The sequence below is a fragment of the Eulemur rufifrons genome, chromosome 6, assembly GCF_041146395.1.
Source record: "Eulemur rufifrons isolate Redbay chromosome 6, OSU_ERuf_1, whole genome shotgun sequence".
In the NCBI taxonomy this organism is placed as follows: Eukaryota; Metazoa; Chordata; class Mammalia; order Primates; family Lemuridae; genus Eulemur; species Eulemur rufifrons.
The window spans coordinates 97690307-97717825 of record NC_090988.1 but is presented as its reverse complement, the minus strand read 5'-3'; positions in this window follow the sequence as shown (position 1 = coordinate 97717825).

Here is a 27519-nt window from a genome sequence, read left to right as displayed (position 1 = left end):
ACGCCTGTAATCCTAGTACTCTGGGAGGCCGAGGCAGGAGGATCCCTTGAGCTCAGAAGTGCAAGAACAGCTTAAGCAAGAGTGAGACCCCGTCTCTACAAAAAGTAGAAAAATTAGCTGGACGTGGTGGTGTGAGCCTGTAGTCTCAAGAGGCTGAGTCCTCAGGAGGCTGAGGCAGGGGGATCACTTGAGCCCAGGAGTTTGAGGTTGCTGTGAGCTATGATGACATCATTGCACTCCAGCCTGGGCAACAGAGTGAGACTCTGTCTCAAAAAACAAACAAACAAACAAAAAACCCAATGCCTCCCGATGGTCTAAGCTAGAACCATTTGAGCAGCAAAATAAATAATGTAGTATTGGACTATAGCCCAAAATATAAAATAAATATACATGAGTCTATGCTGATATAAATAAATGATTGAATAAATAAACAAATGGGGGAGAAGGGCCAGATCTTCGTTATGGAAAAAGTCCAAAAATATATGTAGCTATGCTTCCCTCCAGAGGGGGAAGTTTAATCTCCTTCTTTTGAGTACGGTGTGGATTTAATGAGTGGCTTCCTGAGAACAGAGTATGGGAAGGAAAATGGTAACTGTGGTGTGCAGGGACCTGGCGGACTTCACCCTAACCAGGTGAGGAAGGTTAACGTCACTGAGTCATGTGGGTGTCACACAATCCGGTGCAATGAGGAGGGCCTGTGGCCGCACGTGTTGTCTTCCCTAAAACTCGCAACTCCAGTCTAATCATGAGAAAAATACCAGACCAGCCCAAACTCGGGGCCATTCTACGCAACAGCTGCCCACTACTCTTCGAAACTGGCAAGACTGAGAAACTGCCGCAGACCAGAGGAGACTGAAGACGCATGTAAATGTGACATGGTGCCCGGTACTGGATCCCGGAACAGAAAAAGGAATTAATTAGTGAGGGAAACTGGTAAAACATGAACAAAGCTTGTAGTTTAGCTAACAGTAGAGTACTAATGTTAATACCTTATTTTGACAAATATGCCACAGTTATGAAGTAAGACGTTAACATTAGAGGAACGAGGAGAAGCATACATGGAACTCTCTGTACTATCTTTGCAACTTTTCTGTAAACCTAAAATTATTCCAAGATAAAAAGCTTATTTTCAAAATGTTATTTATATTTTTTATGCATAGTTTAGTCATCCCTTTGCCCATTTTTTCTTTTGGTTGTTAGACTCTTATTTGTAAAAGCTCTTTATGTACTAGGCTTTGACTATAATACGAATTATACTTATTTTCTCCAATTTGACGTTGCATTTTAATTTTACTTAAAGTCATCTTTGCCCATCAGAAATGTTTCAATTTATATAGTCAAATTTATTCATTTTTTTGTTTCCTTTATGCCTCTTAACTTCGTACTATGGTTGGAAAGGCCTTCCCACCTTTCAATCTTGTCAAATAATTCTCCCGTGATTCACTCAAGTGCTTTTACTTGAGAAGTGCTCTCTCCACTCTCCCAACATAGTCTGTGTGCTATCAATGCTTAGAAATTCTTAGAAACTTACTAATTTCCAAAGCTGCCCTGTTAGCGCAGTTAAGACACAGAAATCACTTCAATTATTTGAACGGACAGGATTTAATATAAAGAATTGTTAAGTATTCTTTGTATGTGACAACTGTATATAACAACTATGTATATAGCTGTTAACAAGGTAACTGAAACAGTGAAAAGAGAAATTTAGGAGATCAGCCACCCCAGGGCTGTGGGAACAAAGGGAAGAGGCTGGAATTACTGAAGCTTAGTAACTAGGAGGAGACCCCCTGACCCTGGGACCCAGACCTCTGAGGAGGGACTGTGGCTGGTGCTGACATCTCTGACCCCCCATCTCTGAGGGTTAGGGAGGAGGCATGATGAAGTTGGTTTGCAAGTGCTGGAAAAGCTGCAAAGCAGATTGCACTGCTGCAGGAACTGCGGATGCCAGGGTACAGCAGCTTTGCTGGGAGGCTGCCACCAGAACAGGGAGCAGGTCCCTTCTTCCACCTCTGGGTCAGCATTTCTCCTGGTCTTGGTGGCTTGCCTGGTAGGGGGACATGACCTTCCCAGAGGGGTCTGAGTGCCTGATTGCTGTACCTTGTGAGGCCATGGTTGCTGCAGTTGCCTGTTCAGAGCTATTACCAAACCAAGCAACGAGAAGAGCTGAAGTGAATCCCTTGGTTTCCAGACAAATTCCTCCCTGCTCCTATTATGCAGCAGTAAGTATCCCTCACTGGGAATGATGGTGAGAGGATTCACTCCTACTTCCACCCCTTGGTGCCTGGCCCCACGGAGTCTAATTATCAGGGACAGAACACCATTGTAGTGGCCACTGGTTCTACCTTCCATTTCACCAATTCTCTCTTCAACCGTGTTCAGTATGTTCTTTGGTCTATACATTGAGTCTTTAACTTCAAAGTACAGATCACAATTTCCAACTCAGTATCCTACAGTGTCTTCCCCAAACTGGCACCTCAGCTGAGTCTTTAAGAGTTTTCCCAACATTCCGTCCAGCCGGCAGATGGTCTTGCCCATTGTCACACCTCTTTTGCTACAATTAGAGTCTCTTGGTCCTGGGCTGTGTTATTTGAGATCCTGTTACAGTAAGCACTCCACGAGCCCTCAGACAGTGGTGCTAGCGGAAGCACTGCAGTCAGGAAAGGTAATCTCATACCTGGAATATGTGGCAATTCTGGTCAATATGGACCACTGCTCCCTTCAGTGTAGGAGAGATTAAATGCAATGAAGCTGCTACCACATGGCAAGCTGGTCTCCTCCAGGGATAGAATCATAGCAAGGGCTTAGGCTTGGCCTCTGCTGCTGAACACTCAGGTGTTCAGCAGCAGCTAGGTCAGCCATGGAGAGTGGGACTCCATGCCATTGGGCCCATGCATGGCCTCCAATCTTGCTACATGGCGACTCCCCTTACATGCTCATTGTGCGAGCACAGGGGCAGCTGTGTGCAGAGGATGGCTGACCTCTGTTGGCCAAGTCACCATTTCCATTTGCTTGTTTGGTGTTTCATCTGCAGTTGATGCTTTTGGAGTTGGGGGGATATTGACATGAGACAATGTGCTCACTCCCATAAAGTCACTCCCATGACTCTTTCCCAGGCCATTTTTTCGTTTTTTTGAGACAGAGTCTGGCTCTGTTGCCCAGGCTAGAGTGCCGTGGCATCAGCCTAGCTCACAGCAACCTCAAACTCCTGGGCTCAAGCAATCCTTCTGCCTCAGCCTCCCAAGTAGCTGGGACTACAGGCATGCACCACCATGCCTGGCTAATTTTTTTCTATGTATATTTTTAGTTGTCCAGGTAATTTCTTTCTATTTTTGGTAGAGATGGGGGTCTCACTCTTGCTCAGGCTGGTCTCAAACTCCTGATCTTGAGTGATCCACCCGCCTCGGCCTCCCAGAGTGCTAAGATTACAGGCGTGGGCTACGGTGCCTGGCCCAGGCCATTTTTTCTGATCTTCCAATCTCGTTCTTCCACACCCCTGACCACCAGAATCATTTGCCACTGCCCAGAGTTACCTAAGTTGATAACCAAGTGCCTCACCTGGAGCTCTGCTGGCTGGGACAGTGGCGGCACCATCCAAGTGGGGCTGGAGTGCGGCAGCCAGTTTTTATTTGCCCCAATATATCAGGCCAACCCTTCTGTGAATGAGGCCCAGGTTTTCCACCCTGGTAGCCTGTTGAGGTGTACGCTGAGAGGGGCAGCAGTGCACTGGAGACAGGTGACATGGGGTCTGGGATACCTATTTGTGTAACCTATTTGTGCCATTAGGACCTGTTCAGGCATGTTCCTGAATGTGCCATTTTCATCATTCGATAGATTGTTGCTGCAATGGCCAAACACCATGGCTTAGACAATCTGGGATGCCCAGCTCAAGGTGAGCAGCTCTGTCACAGAGTCACTGACGTCCCGCGGTCAGGCTCTCCGTCTCTGCTAGGACCAGTGTGTGTCTGTGAGCTGCCTTTCAAATGGTGAACACTTCTCTGCCGCTGCTGGTATTGCCTTGTCCCCAAGTCCGCTCTGTGAGTCCCCTGGCCAGACTCCCCACATACTCACACAGCGTCCTTGCCTGCCACGGACAGCTCTGGTGCCAGGGAATCTGCAGGGACGTGGCCCAAGTGGCAGTTACTTGATCAGGCACCTACACCTTCTAGAGGAAGAGCCCTTTCTTGTTCTCAGATCCAATAAAAACTGGCACTTTCCAAGTAATCTGAGAAGTGGATCAGAGCAGTATTCCCACCTGTGTCGTGCGTTGTCTCCGAAGGCCACAGAGGCTTACGAAGGCTTCCCTAGCGGTGGAAACGCGGGCTGAAATAACTTGTCCCTTACTTCAGAGGAAATTTCTCAGAATGACCCACACCACTGGATCTCAGAGAACTGCATTGATGTCGCAGACCCCCGAACCACGGTAGGGCTTGTGCCCCACCCTCTGTAATGCACGGTGCCTCCCAAGGGCATCTCGGTTACTTCCCACTTCCTGCTTACCAGGTCTGATGAACATGAAGTCTTCAATGTGGCGCACCAGCGTGATGTTCTACAGCATGTCCAGATGACTAAGGTCCCTGAAAATACGTACCGCTGTGTACTCCAGGTACATGGAAATAGCTTCTGATGCATCTTCCTGATAGGGTTTGAAAGGGCACACTCACCAGATCAACAGCTTTCTACCAAATTCCAGAGGCTGTGTTGATCTGTTCTGCTGAAGAGGTAACATACAGGACACCAGCAGCAACCAGGTTGGGTTTACAATAGTTCCTCATCGTCTGCTATGATTCAAGTAATTTTTGCAAGGGCCATACTGGTACATTAAACAAGGATATAGTGGGGACCACCTTCCCTGCATCCTTTAAGTGGTTAAGGGTGACACTATGTCTGCCATTGTACTCAGACTTAGCACTGCTCCTGATTCTCCACCTGGTAGGTGCACGGTCCCTAAACAAAAGCTCAAGGATAGAAGAAATGACCACAGGACAGTTCTCCAAATTCATCGGCTCCTGTGAGACAGACTTGGGCTAGGACTTCATTTATCTTCCGCAGACCCCACTGTAACCAGGGGGTCATGGTGGAATATTAGGGCCCCCCGTGGCAGTGGCAGTTCCGGGCCCGTATCCAACGGTAAGATTGGGTACTCCCCTTTCTCAGTGTGGAGTTATTCTGATAAATGACAGTAGAGGCAGGATTGGAGAAACCCACTGGGTGGACTTTCAGGGTCCTTCCCTGAGGGGACCTTTCTTCCCTTCAAACCATGGGCTCTGGGTCTGAGAACTGGCTCAGGCCTGGACGCTGGGGGACAGATCGTGATTTGTCCGTGGAGTTGGGCCGCCCTCAGCCTCTGCTCACACACTCGCATCCTTTCTGGTTACGCAAATCAGTACCTGACTGGCTGCCCCTCTCCCCTGCCTCTGGAGAGACGGGGGGCCTGTCATTCATCACACAGGTCCCCGTCAGCCTCCCGGTCACCTGCCCGGCCCTGCTGCCCATGTGGTAAGTGCAGCATCTCACCTCTGTGGGTAAGTGTGCCGCGTCTCTCTACCACTTTGGAATCCTCTTCCCCATGGGCACTAGGGAGCCCGGTTCTGTAGCAGCGTGTCCTGGCATCAACTTTGTCCTACAGGCCATGGCCACACTGAGCTTGTCAGCGAGGCCGGGGCTTCCCTCGCGGGTGCGTCTCCTACGGCCTTGGTGAGCTGCGTCCTCCGGGACTCCCTGGGAACACGGCAGGGAGCACGTTCCCCAGTCTTTCCTAACAACTTCATCCGAACACGTGTGCCTTCTGGGCGTTTAACCCCTTCCTTAACGATCTACCAAGGAATTCGGGCATTTCCTCCTCATCTACTGTGGCCACTGTTGTTGCCAAACCCCCAGATGGTGGCCCAGCAGTGTGTAAGGGGTGTCTCAAGGTGCCCTTGTCATGATGTGGGATCCTGAGACATGGGACGGCGCCCCTTCATCAGTAACCTCTCCCCGCTCCAGCCTGACATTCTACCCCCCAGGCGGGTGCAGAGCACCCCCCACCCGCAGCATGTGCTTTGGTTTCTGTCGGCGCCAGTCGGCCGGGCCCGCAGTTGCTCCGTGAGGACTCCGCCTGCTCCGTGGCAGGGCGGCTCTCCCAGCTGGCCATGCTGAGCCGTGGCCACACTATGTGGCCTCTTCACTGCAAGTGGGATTTTTCTAGCTCACCTTTCGAGAAGAAGGCAGCCTCTCAAGGGTCCCAGGCTCACGTCGGGGCGGGGCCTTGATTCCAACCCCTCCCTTTCCGTGGGCTCCAGGCCCCATCTCCTGTCCCCAGTGTGGCTCTTAGAACCAAGGACCCACCTTCAGTGTCGTGGACCCTTTGCTCCTACTGCTCAGCGCTTCTCTTCCTCTCTCCTTTCTGTCCCCTTCTTGCAAGCCCAGCTATACATGTAAAAGGATGTTTGTGGTATTTGATCTGGCACTCTTACAGACTTCGTAGTTTTTGCTGCTGTTGCTATTATTTTCAGAAGGCCAAGTCTTTGATATTGCAGGAAGCGGAACTCGTGGTTTCTCTGTTTCTAGTTTCTGTCACGAAAAAAATAATGCTGTTGCAGAACAAATAGAACAGTGGTTTACATTCTAGCATATTTCAAACAATTAAACTACTTGTCCCCTTTCCTCACCCCTGGAGCTTTAGAGGAATTAATTTGGGGTTTTGGAGCAGCGTGTTGACTCCTGTCGGGGGGGTGAAAACCACTGCCGTGGGGGTGGGCACACACACCGCGCCCTCCCAAGCCCCCGAACACAGTGTGCTTTTGATCTGGGCTTCATGTGTTGCTTCTATTTATAAATATTTAGTTTTGTTTGCTTCTAGATGTTTGCGGTTTATCTTTTCCCTTTTGCAGTTTATTTTTGCGTGTGGTGTGACATACGGCTCTAACTTTCTCCCCCATGTCGCCGGCCAATTGTCCTGCTGCTGTTTCTAAAGACACCCCCATTCTTGCCCACTGAGCAAGTGGGTGGCTCTGTTCCCCGACCTGCTGCTCATCCATGTGCAGAATCGGGGTGCCTGGCTGCGGGGGGCAGGAAAGGAGCCCCAGCCGGCCACGCCTCAGGCAGACTGGGGTTTCTTTTCCGCATGTAACCGTCAGACCAGAGTGGACGGTTCCTGGCTTTGGTTCAGTTCCCTAACAGTGCCACCAGGGACCAGACCCCTCTCTCTTTCCATCACTCCTCTTATCCGCGTCTGTCACCTCCTGGGCACAGATGGCCACCGTGGTACCAGGCTTCGCCTCTTCTCTTGGGACAGTGGGGTGAGGGGTGCTGCAGCTTCTGCCCCTTCCGTCAGAAGCACAGGGCTCCCAGGGCCCCCAGGGCCCCCCGCAAACTTCTGCTTGTGCCTCCTGGGCCAGCGCAGATTCGTGTTCCGCTTCCTCTGACAGTAAGGGAGGCTGGGGAAGTGGGTAACTGGCCGTCCCGGGTGACTTAGAGCCACTGTGGTTTCCCTGGGCCAGGTAGGAAACCAGGGCCTGCAGACCAGCCCTGGGGCTTAAGACCAGCACTGCAGTCCCCTGAGATAATACTGTGCCTGGGGTACCTGTGCCAGGAAAACCCAAAGGACAGAAGCTAGAACTCGTAGAGAGGCCACGTGTCCCACAGGAAGTTTGTATTCAGCCTCCCCCAGCAGAGAGCAGGTGGAGGGTGTGATGCGCCTCACAGAGCCCAGCTGGGTGGGGCGGAGGGGGGACATGGGGTACAGAAGGACACTGTGTATTATGACATCAAAAGAAATCTGTATTTGATCTCTGCCCTGGTTGCTGGCACACAACTCCTAAAACCCCTGGGATGTCCAGAGTGGTCAGTGTGTCTCCAGTATGCTAATGAGATGGCTGGTGGCCCGGGGGCCCCTAGAGAGCCTCACGGTGAGGGGTGGTCACCAGAAAGACCAAGACATGATTAGAGGGCTGGGACTTCCAGCCCAACCTCGGGGAGAGGGATGAGGGTTGTGTTGATGGCTGTAACCACTCCTGCCCGCGTGACGACGTCGCCAAGTGGATACATAGAGTGTGGATTATTCACAAAATGGGAGGAAAAATATTGCTGATACAACAAGGCAGACGAATCAACAGACCCGACGCTGTGGGAGAGAGGCCAGGCTGGAGCGTGTGAAGCGCAGAGCAGCAGAGCTGATCCAGGGGGGGCGCTCAGAGTGCTGGGTGCTCTTGGATGGGGAGGGGCGCCGCCCTGGGAGGAGGCAGGGGCGCCTTTGGGTGCTGCACATGTTCCGAATCTTGACCAGGGTGGGACAGACACATGTAAAGACGCGTTGCGCCGAGTGAGCACTTTATAGCATCCAAGTGATTTTCTGCAGAGAAGAGAGAAAAAGGCGGGAGAGTAGAATCTCACGCTCCGCTCTTCAAAAGTGCGTGTCTGACACAGCAGCCCCCCCTCCTTCCCCCTCCCCACATTGCACAGAAGCTGGTGCATTCCAAGTGTCCATCTCGGGACAGAGAGTGACCGCCAGCAGTGAGGCCGGGTGTGGGTTGGATGGGTGGAGAGAGAGGAGGTTTGAGGGAAAATGGATGGGTAGGAAGAAGAAAGCTTCCCCACCTGCAAAGCAGATTCTATGGCCGGGGGTAGGAGGAAGGATGGAAAGATGAGGCCTGGGACCCCCGAGAGAGCCCCGCTCTGGAAGGTGAGGAGTGGCAGGATCCCAGCGCTCCGGGGTTGTGGGGCTCCAGGGGACAGAGGCTGCCACGAGCCGCAGCAGGTGGACGAGGGCTTGGAGCCATGACCCCAGGGTAGGCACAGCCTGGAGGCAGCACAGATAGTCAGGAGGAAGACGGCTCACCGACTCAGTGCCAGCGACTGCAGAGCCCAGGGGACAGGAGAAGCCCCTCCGTGACCACCTTAGGAGGAGTCTGAGGCAGCTAGTAGCTGCAGAGAACTGGGCAATGGTGTGAGTCAAACCCGGGATGTGGGTTCTGTGAGCAGCCGGTTCTAAGTGAGGGACCCCTTGATCACAGCCACGGATCCAGCTAGCTCTGGGCAGGCCTCTCTTCAGATGTTAGGTGTTGTATAATAAAGCACTTGGCCAGGTGCAGTGGCTCACGCCTGTAATCCCAGCACTCTGGGAGGCTGAGGCAGGAGGATCAATTGAGCCCAGGAGTTCAAGACCAGCCTGGGTAACATAGCTCGAGACCCCTTCCCTACAAAACCAAATATTTTTAAATTAGCTGGATGTGGTGTCGCACACCTGTAGTCCCAGCTACTTGGGAGGCTGAGGCAGGAGTATCGCTTGAGCCCAGGAGTTCAAGGCTGCAGTGAGCTGTGATCACACCACTGTACGCCAGGCCAAGGACAGAGTAAGACATTGTAAAAAACATAAAAAACAAAATAAAGAATTTAATTGGCCTTTCTTCCTGGCTCCTGGGAGTAACACTCTAAATCCTGGGAATCCCGAGCAATGAGAGTGCCTTTGTTATTCTTGAGCCTGTGGGATCACACCTGAGTTCACCCTGGGGCCATTCAAGGTGGCCTCCTAGGCAGCTTCTGGATGGGGCGGCCAGGCCAGACAGACCAAGCACATGATTAGACGGCTGTGGCTCTGAGACCACTGGGGAGGGGACGGGCGCTGGAGATTGAGTTCAACCCCCCGAGATTCAAACAATCATGTCAACATAACGAAACCCCAAGAAGAACTTGGACAGAGAAGCTCGGTGGAGCTTCCTGGTTGGTGAACACAAGGATGTACCAGGTGTAGGGGAGGTGCCCGGTTCCACGGAGAGGCGGCACAAAGCTCTGCAATCGGGACCCTCCCAGGACCCACCCTAATGTGTCTCATTTGGCTGGTCCTGATCTATGTCCTTTATAACAAAACTATAATCATAAGTACAGCACTTTCCTGAGTTCTGTGAGTTCTAGCAATGTATTGAACCTGAGGCAATCCCTGAATTTGTAGCTAGTCAGAAGTGCAGGTGGCCGGGCGTGGTGGCTCACACCTGCAATCCCAGCACTCTGGGAAGCCAGCGCAGAAGGATCGCTTGAGGTCAGGAGTTAGAGAACAGCCTGAGGAAGAGTGAGACCCCATCTCTACTAAAAATAGAAAAAATTAGGTGTGGTGGTACGAGCCTGTGCTCCTAGCTACTCAGGAGGCTGAGGCAGGAGGATCGCTTGAGCCCAGGAGTTGGAGGTTGCTGTGAGCTATGATGACACCACAGCATTCTAGCTGGGGCAACAGAGTGAGATCCTGTCTCACATAAAAAACAAAACAAACAAAAAAAATGAAGTGTGGGTGGCCTGGGGACCGTCTGAACTTTTGGCTGGCGTCTGCAGTGGGTGCAATCTTTTCAGGAACCATGTCCTTGAACCTGTGGAGTCTGACACCAGCTCCAGGTGGCTGACTCAGAACTGAGTTGCCACACAGCAGCTGGGATTGAAATAGGATATTAAGAAACCTCATCCACTGATCGGTCGTGTGCTTGAGAAGGAAACCCCAAACCCGTGTGAGAAATAGTTTTAACACAGGGACATTTAGAATCGAGTATAGAAATGATGAAGTAGGTCAAAACAATAGCATTTATACTTTTGTGCTAAGTTTAGAAATATACATCTTTGGCATTTTACAAACTTACGAAGTTTAAGAGATTTGGCATATTTGAGTGTTAACATCAAACTTGTGATTCTAATTCTAAATGGGCTCTTGAATCGTTGATTTCGACCTGTGATTGCAAGTTGAAATCTTACTAAGTTGGTAAACAGTTTCTGAATATTTAAAAATCACCAGAATTGTACGTTTAATGTATTTAATTTATAAGGATCACATAGGGACTTGGGAAGATTTGTTAGTCAGATAATTGAAAAACTTAGAAAACTGAATATAATAAACTTTGATTGCAGCTTAAAATGTTTAAAGGAGTTTAATTAACTAAGTAGGTAAATGGTACAAACATTAATCGAAGTTCTCCCTAAAAATGGTTGTTACAATTTGCTGGATCTATTCATAGAATAAGATTCGTAAGTTGCATTTAAAGGCTCAAGGATGTTGGTGGGGGACAGGGAGTCGCTGTCCAATGAGTGTAAATTTTCAGTCACACGAGATGCGAGAGTTCCAGAGGTCTGCGGTACAATGTAGCACCTACAGTTAACGATACTGTGTTGTGCACTTAAAATTCAAGAGGGTAGATCTCATGTTAAGTGTTCTTACCACAATTTTTTAAAAAGTTGGTGGGATAAAAGGTTAAGGAAGAATTAGGGCTCACAAATCAACTTTAAGAACCAAACTACCTGAAAAGTCTTTTCTCTGCTCAAAAGCTGCCCTCGAGAACACCAAAAAATTCACTGGGGCTGGATTGGAAGCGTGACCGGGGTCAAACTTTCCCACTCACCACAGGACAGCCATCAAGTCGAGAAGCCAGGTGTTGGGACGAGGAACTTGTCTTTCATTTGGACAGCCAGCAAACCAAGAAGATGGCAGCCTGATGTTCCAAGGAACCACTTTCAGTTAGTATGAACTTCAGGCTCCTTTAAATCCTCCGGGAGGGGGAAGACGGGACTGAGTCACGAGAGGTAACCAAGGACCGCAGACATCTGGGGGTCAGTGAGGGTCTGAGGAGGCTGTAAACCTTTGATCTTGTCAGTTAACTTTGGAGGATGAAGGTCCGGATATTCCTAAAATCGTTCACACAGCATTGCTGCTTGTGTGTGTACCCTTCCTGTCTTCCAGGAGTTAATTTTGGAAAAGGACAGTTGTCACCTTTCTTCTAGCCTACGTGCAGAGCTCAGCAGAAGCTTTTAAACTAAAGAATATATTACTGCAGGGGCTGGAAGCAAAACGGGGCTAGTTGTGTTAAGCTTCCGTTCCACTGTTACAGAGGAGGCTGCAATGAGGTGGACCCAGCTGCCACCTGCCTGGATGGTGTCCTGGACACAAGGGACAATAGGGACAGCAGGTGGTGCCCAGGCAGCGTGAGCCCCACACGCAGGCTCTGGGCACTAAACAAGTCCCCAAACCCAGGGATAGCTTGAGTGACCCCAAGGGGAACAGTGGCTGGAATTGTAGATGGAAATAAGCTACAAAAACAAACAAAGCAGGTTCTATTTTTCTCACTCGAGGCTGTGGCCTGAGAATTGTATCCATAACCACCGTTTCTTCCGGGGGGCTGAAGGGGGAGTGAGGAGGCCCGGGCCTGGCAGTGCGTCTCGCTGGCGGGAGGGGCGCTCGGTGCCCGGGGAGTGGCGGACCTTGTGTCTTCTCCCCTCCCTTGATTTTCTCTTTCTTTTCCTTTCCTCCTCTTCTTTGCTTTTATAACTTTCTGCTTTTTTCTTGCTACATCCTCTTCCTCTTCCTACTCACTCAGTGCCTCCCTGCGGAGTCTCCAGCCAGGGTTTCCCTGGTCCCCGAACGCAGGTGGACTTGCCCAGCGTGCTGTCCTCCAAGCCCCGCTGCCCAAAGCCTGGGGCAGGTGGGGTCTGTGCACCCCGTCGCTGCTCCCCCACGGGACCCCGCCCCACAGCGCCCAGGTACCGCAGGGTCCGTGGCAGGTGCCAAGCGCGTGGAGAGGTTGCTGGGGCCATGGCTAAGTCCCTCTCCAGGGATGCGTGTGTCTCAGGACCCCACCTGGGAAAACAAAACAGTCCCACGCTGACCATTATCTGTGCCCAGAATCGGAGCGGGCGAGGGCAGCGCGCTGCGGGGCTGCCTGGGGCCCGGGACTGTCTGGGAGGCGCCGCTCGGTGCCCAGCGCTGGAGGCCCGACTCGCCCAGGCGCTCTGAGAGCTGAGCGTTGCTGCAGGCGGTGCTGACGGACCCCACGGTGTGCTCGGAGAATGATGACACTTCTCAGCCAGCCCGGCCACTCAGTGCCGGAAACGGTCACTTGTCTCTGTTCTGTTTTTATTTCACCCCGAAAGTTAAGCTTTAATCAAGAAATGGTTCTTTATTCTGGAAAAACGGCTCCTGGGAAACTGCCTACCCTGAGAGTTTTGGACTCTGTGGTCATCACCTGGGGCTGTCCCCCCTGGGTCTGTCCCCAAAGCAGCCGTCAGGCTAGTGTGCAGCACCTGGGTGTCACCGAAGCATCCCAGCCCCACACCTGTGGCCTCTGTAGGAACGGGCAGCACAGCCCCGGCCGCCTGGTCTTCAGAGCCGCTCATCTGCTTGGCGTTGCCCTGCGCCTGGTAGAATAACACCCGAAGGAAGCCTGGTCCTAATCCCCGGACCCGCAAGGGCTCCCTTGTATGGCAGCAGAGACTTTGCAGATGTGATTAGGTTAAGGTTCTTGAGATTAAGGGAGATTATCCCGGATTATCTGAGCGGTCCCTAAATGTAAGCACAAGTGTCCTTCTAAGAGGGAGGCGGAGGGAGAGTCGATGATGGAGAAGGACACGTGAGTGCCGAGGCGAGCAGCCGTGCTGCTGCATGCGAGGAACAGGGCCAGAAACCGCAGGAGGACGCAGATTGTCCCCTGGAGCCCTGGAGGGTGCAAGTCCCCGCTGCCACCTTGGTTTCAGCCCAGCGAGGCTGGTTTGGACTCCTGGACTCCAGATTGGGAGAGAACACAGTGTGTTGTTTCAAGCCACTGCTTGGTGGGGATTGTTACAGCAGCCGCAGGAAGCAGACACACCTGCCAGAGCCTTCCTCGCCCTGCTCACCTGGACGCCCAAGCGCCTGCTCTGGGGCCCCACGGCCTGTGCTGACCTCTCGCACGGAGCCATCATCTTCCCTGGCATGCTGCTGACATCTCACCATCTGGTGGAGAACTTCTCAGCATCTGTCCCCGATCACTGGTGCTGGTTCCCGAACTTGACAATGGCACCCTCCCCTGCATGCCAGGCAGTTTCCATCTCAGTGCCCTCCTAGGGAGTCTTCATTCCCCCCCCTCCCCGCCCCCAACACTGGGCTTACAGAAGAAGCCAGAGAAGTGAAGCGGGCCGCTCCTGCACCCACAGTGGCAGCTTTTACACCAGCCTGGGGCTGGTGCTGGAGCAGGACACGGTGCCTGTGGACAGCTGATGTGTGGTGACAACCTTCCCCTCCACCGTCGCCACTGAGGTGGCCCCCGACACCCCGCAGGCTGTAGCCACCCAGATGTCTCCCATGCCCTCCATGCGGGGGAGGGTCTCGCTGATGCCCCCTGCCCCCACCAGGCCTGTCTCCTGACACACAGAGAGGGTGCAGAAGGGAGGAGAGTGTTTCTGGAGGTCGAAATGGAAGAATCGGCACCAAAATCATTTACGCATTAATTCATTCAACAAACATGAATTGTCTTCCATGCAAGCCTAGCTCTGCTCTCTTAGAAAGTGACGTGGTGGGTCAAAGCATGAGCCCTGGAGTCAAGTGACCTGGGCTCAAATCTTGGTGTGGCCCCCTTTTGGCTGCATGACCTTGGGCAAGTTCCTTGGCCTCTCTGTGCCTCAAATAGCAGCAGCACCCACCTCGCTGCTCCCCAGCAAGGTAGGAGGAAGACACTCAAGGAAAGATACTGTTATTGGATATGGCCAGGGGTATGACTTCTATAAAAAAAGGAAGAAAAAAGAATATACAGTCGCACATATAGACAAGTCCCTGGGAGGCAGGCTGGAGGTGGGGGGTGGGACCAGGGCCTTCTTGGGGACAGACCCCTGGCTAGGAGGAAGTGAGAGCAGAAAAGGCCCAGCTGGGACCCAGAGAGCCCCACTCCAGGTCTTCACCGAGCCATGCTAAGCTCTCCAGCCTCGTGTCCCTGTTGGGAGCGACACCACCCACCCCTTAAGCCCCTGAGTGGCCATGTCAGGTTGACGTAAACCCAGTAGCTCTTGCTGTCACTTGGGGGGTTCCTCCAGGGGCCAGGCTCTCTGCTCAGGGCTCCACTTACATTATCTCCGGGAAACCTCACAATCGCCCCATCAAAGGGCTACTTTTTGCATCTCAATTTGCAAGGTGGCGAAAGTGAGGCTTAAGGAGGTGTCACACGGTGACAAAGTGAGAGATTCGCCTCAGGCTGTCCTTCCAAATCTGAGCCAAGTTCCCTTTCTTGGACTGTGAAGCAGCAAGCCCAGAAGCCCCTCATACAATCCCTGAACCACCTTGCGGGTCCCCCAAAGCTCCGGTTCCTGGAGCTGCCTCCTCACACATGCTCCTTGTCCCTGTGGCTGGTGCTGTCAGCCCTTCGTCTGTGCTTCCCAGCTTTGGGAACTAAGTGTCCCACCGACAGGGCTTGGAGGTGCCGTGGGCCTCAGTGCTGCGGGACAAGGAGATGGTTGCTGAGAGGAGAGGGGAGAGGAGAGAGGAGAGAAGAGGGGAGGGGAGGGGAGAGGATAAAGCCCCTAGTCCCCCTTGAACTGTCCTCACAAAGGGGGAAATAGCCACAGCTGCCCTGCTGGGCCACCAAGGGCTCAAACACTGTCCACCCCACTTAGCTGATGGCCTGACTCGACAGAGAGCGAGACCAGACGGACGGAGGCCCAGCTGCAAAGAACTCGGGACCTGCTCTGGTTCCCAGCTCCGACCTTCACCTTAATTTCCTCTGGAGCCTGGAATCCAAGTGTCTCAGGGGGGTGCCGGGGGGCTTGAAGTTGCCCTTTGGGGGCAGCAGCAGGAGGGGAGTTTCCAAATGGGTCAATCAAGTGAGCTCCGCGGGCTGCGGGGCACAGGATTTTGAAACTCAGCAGCCAGGCTGGGAACTGCCGCCCGGCAGAGGGTGGGCTGCTGGAGACCCTGGAGAAGGGGTGAGGTTGGTAACACCTGCTCTCTGCCGGCCTCTTAGCCACAGGGGTGGCCGCGGGTCACAGGCACGGCAGGAGGTGGCGGAGCAGGAAGGATGCGGGAGAGAGGAGCTGCAGTGTGGTCCTTGGGAAGGGAGTCCCGGTGTGTCTCATTAGTTTACCTCTTCAGTGACTCCATTCACTCACTCATTCATCTGATAAACGTTCACGGAGTCCTTCTAAAAGACGAGTCGGGTAAAACTCAGCCCTGGGTCAAAGGCTAATGCCTCCCGCGCCCCAGCCCGCCACACACAGCCCTCACGGGTCCATGGATGGCCAGACAAAATTATTTTGGCTAAAACTAAGAAACGTATCAAGTTAACCTTGAAACTTAGAAAGATAAAGAAAAATAAGACAACACAGGGAACAAGAATAACTGTCTATAAAGGCGAACAGATTTTATAATTTTCTGCAAACTTAACCTTTTGCAGCCACTAGTTTTCCCCCCAGCTGTTTCGGGTGCTCTGCTGAGTAGAGCTAGGAAAGCCCTATGTGTCGCCTTAGGCCGGAATTCCCCAGGGCGGCGGACGCTGGGGCAGAGGTTTGTGTGCCGGAGGCCTACGGGGAGCGGGTGGACTGAGATGCAAGAGAGGCCTCAGCCCATCCTGGGGAGCCCTGAGCTGGGGTGGCCCTTCAGCCTGTCCCACACGGAGGACGCAGGCTCCCTGGGGGTGGAGCGGGGTATGGGTGGGCAGCTCCCTTCAGAGGAGGGCGGTTCCTGGAGGGGACTCTGCTGTGAGCCCTCAGCACCCACACCCCCGGCAGTCATAGTGCGGAATGAATGAGCACCTTGGTTCTGAAGGAGGGGCTGGGGAGGGTCCCCCAGCACCCACTACAGCCCCCCCCCATGCCTCAGGACATTTGCACCTGTCGTTCCCTCTGCCTGGAACTTCCCCAGGACCCAAATGGCTCACTCCTTTATTCCATTCAAATCTCTGCTCAAATGTCACCTCTTCAGAGAGACTTCTCTTCACCACCTGAGTTAAAGGAACCCCCCCACCCCACCCCTCTTTATCTGTTCCTCTATTGTCCCTGGCCCCCGGCTCTGTATCTGAGTATTTATTGCTTTTGGGCTCTCCTCTCTGGCTGGAACGGAGGCTCCATGAGGCAGGGGCTTTGTGTGGGACCTCAGGTCCTGTCACGCACTAGGCACTTGGGAAATGTTGGCCAAGTGAATGAAAGGAGAGCATAGGGTTAGTCCCAAGTGCTCTGTCTGCTCCCAGGGGTAAGGATTGTGTGGGGAGACCTGATGGACCAAGATAGGTGTGACCCAGGGCCACCGTCCAGGGCACAGACCTGGGGGCCCCATGAGCCCCCACTGCTCACTAAGTCTCAGGCCAGCTGCTTACCACATGCAGGAGGAGGCTCTCGGCCAACAGAGCTGGGCCTCCTGCTGCTTGTCCTTTATCTTGAGTGCTTTGGGATTCAGGGCAAGTGTGAGGCAGGAGGGAGGGGCCTCACACCCCCCACCGGCCCCTGGGTCATAGCAATCACTAGCCAGGCTTTAAATATCACTCTCTGCAGATCAGTAGATGCAGAAACGGCATTTGACAAAATTTAACACCCATTCATGATAAAAACTCTCAGCAAAGTAGGGACAGAAGGGAGCATCCTTAACCTGCTAAAAGACATCTCGGGGTGGGGAGGGCAGGGAGAAACCAACTACAGTTAACATCGTACTTAATGGTAAAAGACTGAATGTTTTGCCCGTAAGACAGGGAACAAGGCAAGGATGTCCATTCTCACCACTCTTATCCAACATTGTACTGGCGGCACTAGCCAGTGCAATAAGACGAGAAAAAGAAATAAAAGACACACAGATTGAAAAAGAAGAATTAAAACTGTCTCTATCTGTATCCAAAAGGATTGTCTATGTAGAAAACCCTAAGACTCTATAAAACAAACAAACAAAAACCCTTCTGGAATTTAAATGAGTTTAGTAAGGTCACAGATACAAGGTCAACATACAAAAGTCAACTGCATTTCTACGCTAGCAATAAACAATTGGAAACCAAAAATTTTTAGATACCATTAACAATAACTCCAAAAGCTAAAATACTTGAGTATAAGTCTAACAAAATACCTACAGTTTCTGTATGCTGAAACTATAAAATGCAGATGAAAGAAATCAAAGAAGACCTAAATACATGGGCAGAAATATTGTGTTCATGGAAAAAGGGCTCAATGTAGTTCAGATGTCAGTTTCCCAGCTCCTAGTCTCTTTTCTTTGATCCTGACTAACCCAGCACCTTCCTGGAGGGGCTGACAGGGCCTGGTCCATCAGGTGGCCATGGAACAGAAGCTCAGGGACAGAGGTTTTGGTTTGTAATGACAGTAGTATATGCTCTTTGGGAAAAATGTTTTTCAAATAGCAGGCAAGTATATAAAGTCAAAAGTCAAGTTCTTTCTGAAAATTTCCCTCAACTTATATTCAGCAGGGGAACCACTGCTAGCAAGTACCTTAGTCCACATGACAAGTTCTTAAGGACCCTGGAGTCCTACTGTCTGGGTTCAAGACCTGGCTCCATCATTTATTGGCTGTGTGACCTTGGCAAATTTCTTAACCTCTCTGAGCCTTAGTGCTCTCACATGTGAAATGAGGGTTCAATTTGATATTGCACATAAAGTCCTCATCATGAAAAAGCCCCGATAGAAGTTAGCTTTATTGACAAGGCTCATACCATGTACAAGAAGTTTGTTGTCATTTTTGCTATTGTGAAAATAAGCAAAGGCCAACCAAATGAGAACAAGCAAAAGCTGTTTATTCAGAATTTGCTATCACAAGGGAGGCGGCTGCAGGGGTGGGCAGGGGGTGAGAAAGGGGAAGCTCAGTCAGGTGCGCCCGGAAGGAGGCTGCTGGCACCTGGTTAGTGTGACCGGCCAGGGGGCAGGCTTGGCTTCCTTCGGTTGGTCCTATTGGAAACCAGGACAAAAGTCAGGGAAACTGGCGAGCTCAGCAGTGCGATGTCAGCGCTGCGATTTCGTCCTGCGTAGCTTTTTCAAAGTGTGCCCTGGCCTTTCCCCGGGCCTGAGTCCTGCCTGGTGCTGGCTGCCTCGGCGTCTCTCAGGGCTGTGTCGTGGTTGTGCGATGTCGTACGATGCACCTGTGCCGAGGTCACTGGCGGCTGCAGCATCGACCTGGGCCCCTGCTGCGTGGGGACTGGGTGAGACGCAGAGTCCTCGGGGTGGGAATCCCGTCCTGAGGCGAGGGGGCCGTTGCCTTGGCTGGTGTCTCCAGGTTTAAGGACGTTAGTTGGCAGCACAGAGTGTGGTTGTCATTGTCCTTCCAGGGCACAGTTGGGGGAGTGCTGGTCACTGGGGCATGAAGCAGGCGCTGCCAGGCTCCCTGCAGGATGGGGGCGTTTGGAGAATGTTCCACTCTTCTTCCGGGACGCCGGGGGAGTGGGCCAGGTACGCACTCGCTGAGGGAACATCCTGCGGTTCTGAAGGTCTGAGGATCCCCGGAGGGCACGTCACCTCCCTCCTTCCCGTCAGCTGCCATGGACTGTGTCACTCCCGCGCTGCCAGCCTGGGGGCTGTGTCCTCCCTGGGACTGAAGGCCTTCCCCGCCTGACACCACCCAGATGCAGAGGACAGTGAGTGAGGCCCTAGGGAGAAGGGGCTGATGATGGGAAGCACAGGGACAAGGTCCTGGTGACACAATGCAGGGGAGGGGCTCCCTGGTGGCCGCAGAGAAAGCCCAGAGGTTCCAGAGTTCCTCTGGGCTGGGATGTCCTGTCCCCAGTCCCCTGAGAGGCTCCAGGTTCCCATCTCCCCCGACTCCGCAGGGAGCCCTGCCTGGGGGGCTGCGGTCGGTGGCCCAAGGCCTCAGTGAGCTCAGGTGTCAGGTCCTCCATGCGTGATGGGACTCACCTGGCACTTGGGTTCACAGGCCACTTGGCCCTGTGCTGCAAGTCCCCTGACCACATACCCAGCCCCTCCAGAGGAGCATTTGTTTTTTGTGTTCATCGTTCTCCCGTTCCAGCGGGAGAAGTCAGGAAGCGGAACCCTCCAGGAGAAGAAGAAATGCGTCAAGTGAGCCCGTTTTTGTCCTTCTCCTGGGGCCACCTGGACACCTAGATTCAAACCTCCCCACCTCTGATGCCCACCCGGAGGTGGCACTTCCCCCCACCCATGTCCCTGAGGGCCAGCCCGGGACGGGAACTTGCCTGCACCCCTGTCCCAGCCCATCTCATGGCCACCTCCCCTGCCACCCTTCCAGGACAGAGCAGCCTCCCACACCCCACCGCTTCATCTGCTGGGGCTCTCCTGCCCCCAGATGGGCCCTGGCCCGCGGCCTCGGGGCTGCGGAGGGGTGACGTCCTGGAGAGAAATCAGGTTGCAGATGAGCAGAGGCAGCTAATAAAATGTGAAATATCTGGTGTGCTGGGGCAGCTTCCTTCAGGCACTGGTGACACTGCAGTCCTCATCAACGTCACCAGAACAGGGAGCGACAAGCCATGGACCCCGGGCATCGGCCTAACATGCCTCACACGCGCCGGGTGGACAGCGGAGGCTGGGGCCCCAGGAAGCGGCGTCTGCACCTGCTCCAGTGAGCCCGGGTCGGGAAGCTTCTCACGGCAAGGTCATGCTGAGGCCTGGCCGGGCAGCTCCCCGGACCCCTTAGGGAGGGTCAGCCACCTCTTTTATGTCCCCATATCCCCACTCTTTAGCATGTCACCATCTTTCTGTGTTTAGCGAATACTTACATAGTGCTTACCTTCACTTGTGCTTTACTTACGTTCACAAAACAACCTACGAGATAGGAATGACTATTACACATTTGACATGGAAGGAAACTGAGGCACAGAGAGGTTAAGTCACCTGCCCAAGATCACTGAGCTGGTGAGAGGAAGAACCGGGTTCCAAGCTGGGCAGTCTGGTTCCAGAGCCCTGTGCTCTTAACTGCTGTGCTTGTCCGTTTTCTTTTCTTAGGCTGTGCTCTGTGAGGGCGGGGTCCTGCCTGTTTTATTCATCTTCACATCGGCCCAGGTCCGCAATAAAGATTTGCTGATTGAAAAAATCAATGGATGGATGAATGAAGGCCAAGGTCACCTATAAATTGCAGGAGTCGTGGTGGGAACTTAATATACAAACCCACCTCTGTTCTTGGCGTTTAAACATTTCACCAGGCGTAGGTCAATTTTTCATTATTCCTACTCAGCAGTTACTGGGACTCACAGTCTAAACATTCAGTCTTCCTCAGCTCAGAGAGATTTTCTTTTCTTATTTTTCTATTATTTCAACCCCTATGTTCAATGTTTTCTGCAATTCAGGCAGACGTTGAAAACCTCCAATCTAACTTCCATATCGTGTAACTTTTGGTTCATATTTTTCATCTCTCTGTCCTTTTGCTCCGTGTTCTGAGAAACCCCCTTGGCATGAACTTCCAGGTCAGCTACCACCTCATTATTCAGCCCACTAAATAATGTTCTCAGAATTTGTCAGTCATGTTTGCACTTTTCAAAACTGAGCATGTCTCCTTTTCCCACCAGCCTGTTTTTAAAAAATAGATATCCTCCAAATTTCTCTGGAAATGTAAGCTACAGTTATTTTACCTTTTCTTCTGCTTGCTGCGTTAGTTCACTTACCTCCTGTGTTGGCTGTTCTGTTTGTTGAGTTCCGTGTCTCTCTTTCAGTGCGCTGGAACTCCTTATATTTTTGACATTTCTTGGTTGTCTATTCATATTTGAAGATGAGGAGGTCCGGACAAAATCGTTGGTTGCTGGAACGTCACCCAGTGGGTTCCTAAAGGAAGGAATTTAGTTGGTGAGGAAGCGGCTGAGAGAGCTCAGTCTGCAGCTGTGTTGGGACCAGTGGGGAGGAGAGCTGAGACCCACCCGCGGCCAGGACAGCGGCGTGAGCGTCAGGGGGAACGGGAAAGGCAGCGGGGGGATGTGTGTCCCTGGGCCTCCGCCTCTCCGGCTGGCTGTGCGGAGAGCGAATCCGAGCGTGCGCTGGCAGGGCCGGCCGTCTCTTCTCCCCCATGTGCCATCTCGCCTCCTCACGCCACTGCCTGATGGTGCAGAGAATGGAAATGGACTTGGCCGCGGCATGCTGGGAGCCTGTTTTGAGACACAGTCCCTTCACTGATTGAGCAAGCACTGAGTAGGCACCTCTAGCGTACCAGCTGGGGCCGGGTGCTGGGGAGTTTAAGGAAAAGTTTGCCCACCCGTCAGGAGCTGGTGTTCTGATGGGGACGCAGCCGTGTAATAGGCATCCAGCCCTCTCAGAAATCCCCTCTGAGGAGGCAGAACTTGGGACAGTCGTGGCTGCGGAGAACGGTCAAGGTCGGGGCTTCATGGACTTTAGTGGGCGCACGGGTTACTCTGGACCTCGGTCAGTGCGGATCTGACTCCCGAGGTCTAGGCTGGGGCCCGACCCGGGTGACGCTGTGCCTGCTGCGGACCACACTTCGGGCAGCAAGGGTGGAGGGGACACAGCCCCTGCTGCCCCTGCTGCTGCGCTGTGGGTGCTGTGGGGAACTGGGGGGCCCCCTGGGAGCAGAGCTGCCCCGGGGGCCTCTGAGGGAGGCCCGGACCCAACCCCAGGCCCATGGCAGGCCCAAGGTCAGCTGGCTTGCAGGTCCCCCTCTGCCCAGGGATTCATGTCACCCCAGTAGGAAAGTGCTGGGTGGGTTGGCCTGGACAGGACGCCACCCAGCTGCTTGAGGGCTTGGGCAGAGAAGTCCCCTCTTTAGAATTTGGGGGGCTGGCTCTGTTCCAGCATGGGTCAGATGTGATCCTGTAGTGGGACACATGTCCCTCAGGCATCTGAGTTTGTCGTAGGGTCTTTGTGAGTGCTCAGTGAGGCGGCTGCGTGAACATACCCACGGTGAGTGCCCAGGGGCCCTTGTCTCTGGGGCCAAGTGACTCAGCAGCTTTCACTGCCACTGCTGTCATGCTCGGCTCCTATGAGTTCACTCTGGGTCAGGGTAGACTTCTACGCAGCCGCAGAGTCAGGCTCCGCCACCCGTGATGGCGGTTTGGGGCCAGGACAGGTGTGGGCCAAGCTGGGAACCCCTCCAAGCACAGCAGGTGTATGGCAGGGGGAGGTGCTGGACCATGGTTAACAGGCTTAAAGGTCAATCCAGCATGTGACCAGGACAGACTCGCCCTGTGGCCGGAGATCAGGACGCTGGCTGCCCCCTTACCACAAAGAGACACTTCGAAGCTCTGAAACTCTGTGCATGCCATCAAGATCTTCAAAAGAATTGTAGAAATCTCCAAAAGAGCCGGAGAGACTTTGTTAGGGCCACAGGTCACACTGTCGCAGTCCATGCCCACTCACCCCTTTAACTGTATCGACCCCACGCTCTCCTCACCATCCCCGCGGTCTGCGCCAGGCCAGGCCTGACCTGACGCTGGGCCTGCAAAGCCTCTTGCTGGGCGTCCTCTTTCTAGCCCCGTCTCATTCGAGCCCACCCCACACTGAGCTCCATCCCAGACATGCTCTGGTGCTCAGCCCCTCCTCTCCCGTCTCTCCTGGCCCAGCCTCAGGGCCTTTGCGCGTGCTGCTCTTCTTCCCGGAATACCGGTCACCGTCTCCCCTCCCCTCCCCTCCCCTCCAACCTGGGCTTTCGCTCAGTTCTTCCTGGAGAAGCCTCCCCCAGTCACGTCCTCTGACCCATGGTGTCGGGTTCAGCTCATGGTCAGACTGTGTTTGAATGACTTTTACATCTGTGTCCCCATTGGACGTACCTCCTTGCTGGTTGGTTTCCTTTGGGTCCCCAGGGCCTAGCATGGGGCCTGGCACCTGGTAGGTGTTTAATGTGTGTGTGGAGCTGACAACCTTTGGATATGAGTCTCGCTACATGGAGGGAAATTTCTGGAACACAATTTTAAGAACTGAGTGTAATAAATATGTGTGTAATAAATAGTTCCCTGGGGCTGCTGTAACAAGTGACCTCTAACAGGGTGGCTAATGACAAGATATTTATTCTCTCACAGTCTTGGGGACCAGAATTCCAAAATCAAGGTGTTGGCAGAGCCACACCCCCTCCCAAGGACCCTTCTGTGTCTTCCAGTTTGTGGGGGCTGCAGGTGTTCCTTGGCCTGTGGCCACATCTCTCTGATCTCAGCCTTCCTCCTTATGGAACAGGCTTCTCCTTTTCTCCCTGTGGCTGTCCTGTGTGTCTCTTGCAAGGACACTTGTCATCATTGTACGTAGGGCCCACTTGGACAGTCCAGGATGATCTCGTCTGAACTGTATCCTTAACTGTATCTGCAGAGACCCTTTCTCCAAGTTCCCATTCACAGGTTCGGGACATTAGGATACGTGGGGATATTTTTGAGAGCCACTGTTCAACCCATTACAATGTGCAATGAGATTTTCATGCCGAACCTTCTTGAACAAATGCAAGTTGCCCATCTGTCAACACCTGGGTGTGGGTCAGTCCGGGCAGGAGCTGGTGGCTGGAGGCACTGGACTCTGGAGTTGGGACATCTGGATTCTGGCCCTGCTCTGTCACACCCCCATTCCCCAGCCAGCACCTCCCATCTCTGAGCCTCTTGTGTTTCGCGGCAAAATGAGAGATGGGGACACATCTCAGGACCCTTCCGTCTCTAAGTCTCCATCCTGGGCCCCTTCAGCTTATCAAGCAACGTGTCAGGGAACCCGCAGGCAGCAGATGCCCCAGAGGGGGAGGAACGGGGGCTTTCATGGGGTCAGACTGCCTGGGTGTCCGTCCCCTCTCCGCTGCATTAGCTGGGAGACTTAGAGACAACATCCAACTTCTCTGAGCCTCGTTTCCCTATCGCTCGCCCACCTTCGCGGTCGTCCCAAGCATGACCGGGGCCACTCCGGCGACTAGCCCGGCGCCTGCACGCAGTCACAGGGGCTGCCGCTAACCAGCTGCCATGCCTCACAGAAGAAGGTTGGGTTGCCTTAGGCTGGCTTCCCCCAACAGAGCCAACGAGAAACCAAGGGCTGAATGTAAATGATTTATTTGGGAGGCACGGTAGGGGAGCGAGGCCGGGGAGGGAAGGTACGATAGCAGGCAGGTTACCACCGTGGGCGGCTGGGGCCAAGTGAGCTGGGACATTGATCCACCAGGTCCCTGCAGCTGGCCTGGAGGCTGCCCTGAGGGCGTTAAGGCCCCAAGGCTTCTGGCCTGCTCCAGGTGGCCCTCGAGCTCCCGCAGCCAGAGAAAGTCCTCCGGTACTTGCAGTCAGAGCCATCAGAAGGCATCAGAAAAGACAGCTTGTGGCCCTGGTCCCCCCGAAACCAAAGGAAATAGACAGAAGTCACATAGCAAGGGATGAACGCGTGTAACTAGAGCTCAGAGAAAATGCCAGACGACGCCGTGGGCCGCTGTGTAACTCCACCACCTTCCAGACATGACGATTCTGGCAGCCGGGCAAAGTTCACACGGGCACGCAGTGACTAGGGTCCACCTGGGGCACGAAGACGAACCTCTGTACCTCAACACTCCACAGCCTGGACCCATCTAAGGAAATAAAGCCCCGATACTAGACTGGTTAAAATCTGACTCCCGGAAACTGCCAGCTCAGCTGAGACCCTCTTCTGCTCTCTCCCCGCCCCCGCCCCAAGCCCCCTAAGGCCTGTGTCTTAGCCTCGCCACGCATCAAGGACCTGGCTGGCTGGGCTGAAGCACAGCGGTTCCATGACAGTGGTCCGGGCACAGAGGACGTGGGACAGCCCTCCCTTCCGTGACTAAGGCAGAGCATAAGAAAACTCCAAATTCCTTCAACAAAGTGAGTACAACTTTGATACTTAAACATGACAAAGATTTTGCCAAAAGAGGAAGAAAAGGAGAGAAACTACAGTCCCATCTCACATGTGGAGAATAATGAAAACCTCTAAATAAAATACGCACAAACAGAGTCTAGGAGTACATTAAAGCAATAACACACATCTTGTCCATGTAGTCTCACTCCCGGCATGAGCACTAGGAAATCCATGAATATTAGTCATCACATGCATAGATCTGAGAAGAAAAGTCATACTGTCAACTCTAAAAGTGCTGAAAAGGCAAGTGATTAAATCCAACAATCATCTTTAATTGAAAAAGACAAACAAACCACGTAACCATTCCTTTTTCACCATGGCATGGAGAAGGCCTTTCCAATTATGACTGCAAATCCAAAAGTCAAAAAAAGAAAATATTGATAAATTCAATTACAAAAAAATTTTGCATACAAAAAAGTGTCAATAACAACATGAGTCGTTAAAAGACAAACTGAAAAAAATATTTGCAACTAACATTACAGGCAAAGAGCCAACCTTCCTAATCTATAAACGGCTTGTAGTTGTACAAATCAGTAAGAAAACAACAAAATGCAATTGCAGTAGGCAAAGAATATGAAGAAATAGTTCACAGAAAGAGAAATATAAATACATCTTAAATATATTAAAAGATGGTCAGTCTCATAAGAAAAAAAAAATACAAAATAAAACTACACCAAAATACCACTTTTTACCAATAATATTGAGTAAAATAATAAATAAATAACCCACAAGTATGACACTAGCTGTCTGAGTTAGGGAGCTGGGGACAGTACAAATGGGTGTGTCCCTGGGGAGGGCAGTGGCTGCCTCTCAAAGCTCACTTACCTTTCAGTGAAACAACCCGCTTCTGGAATTTTATGCTACAAACATACTAGCACACATTCAAAATAGTATATGTGCAAAGTTGTTCACTCGAGTGTTTTTTTGTAATATCAGAATTTTAGACACAATCCCAGTGGCCGTGAGCAGGGGACCGGTTGAGCAGGTGACGGCAACTCCATGCCGCAGATGCCGCAGCTGCGGAACAGGAGCGAGGGTGCTCGCAGACGCGTGGGCAAAGGGACGCGAGGTTTACTGCTGCGGGAAAGACACACAAAGGGAAGAACTACCTCTTGTGTCAAAAGGAGCAAAATAAGAATGTACATTTATCTGTGCTTATATTTTCGAAAAGAAAATCAGCAAAATGCACAAGAAACTAAAAACGGTCACCTGAGGGTGGAGGTGGTGAGTGGGAACCCCATGGAAGGGGGAGATGGGAGAGAGCCTTTTCACGCGACACATTTTTGTACATTTTCTAGTTTTGTTTCTTTCTTTCTTTCTTTTTTTTTTTTTTTTGAGACTGAGTCCCGTGGCGTCAGCCTAGCTCACAGCAACCTCAAACTCCTGGGTTCAAGCGATCCTCCTGCCTCAGCCTCCCGAGTAGCTGGGACTACAGGCATGCGCCACCATGCCCGGCTAATTTTTTTTCTATATATATTTTTAGTTGTCCATATAATTTCTTTCTATTTTTAGTAGAGACGGGGTCTTGCTCTTGCTCAGGATGGTCTTGAACTCCTGAGCTCAACCAATCCACCCACCTCGGCCTCCCAGAGTGCTAGGATTACAGGCGTGAGCCACCGCGCCCGGCCCATTTTCTGGTTTTGGACGATGTGAATTTATTACCTATTCAACGATTTTAAAACTTTATGCATATATTTGAAGATGTATTAAGATTTTTCTGGAGGAATATACATGTTGGCGGTTGCTGCCTCTGGGCAGTTGGGGGTGATGGGGACAAAGGACTTTTACTTGACATTTTACACACTTCTAGGTCATTTGGGTTGTTTACCATGTGCTTGCAGGACTTCTCCAGTAAAAATGACTAATTATAATGACTTCTGTCGACATATTTCTGAATACGTAGGAAAAGGTGTTCACATGGCTTCCTCCAGGCAGTGGGACTGTTGGGGCCAGGTGGAAGAAAGGGGCGTTCCTTCCGCTCCTCACACAGGCCTATGTTTTGACAACGTGCACGCTGTAAGAAAAGGCAGGAGAATTGATGTAAGGAGGCTCCCTCCG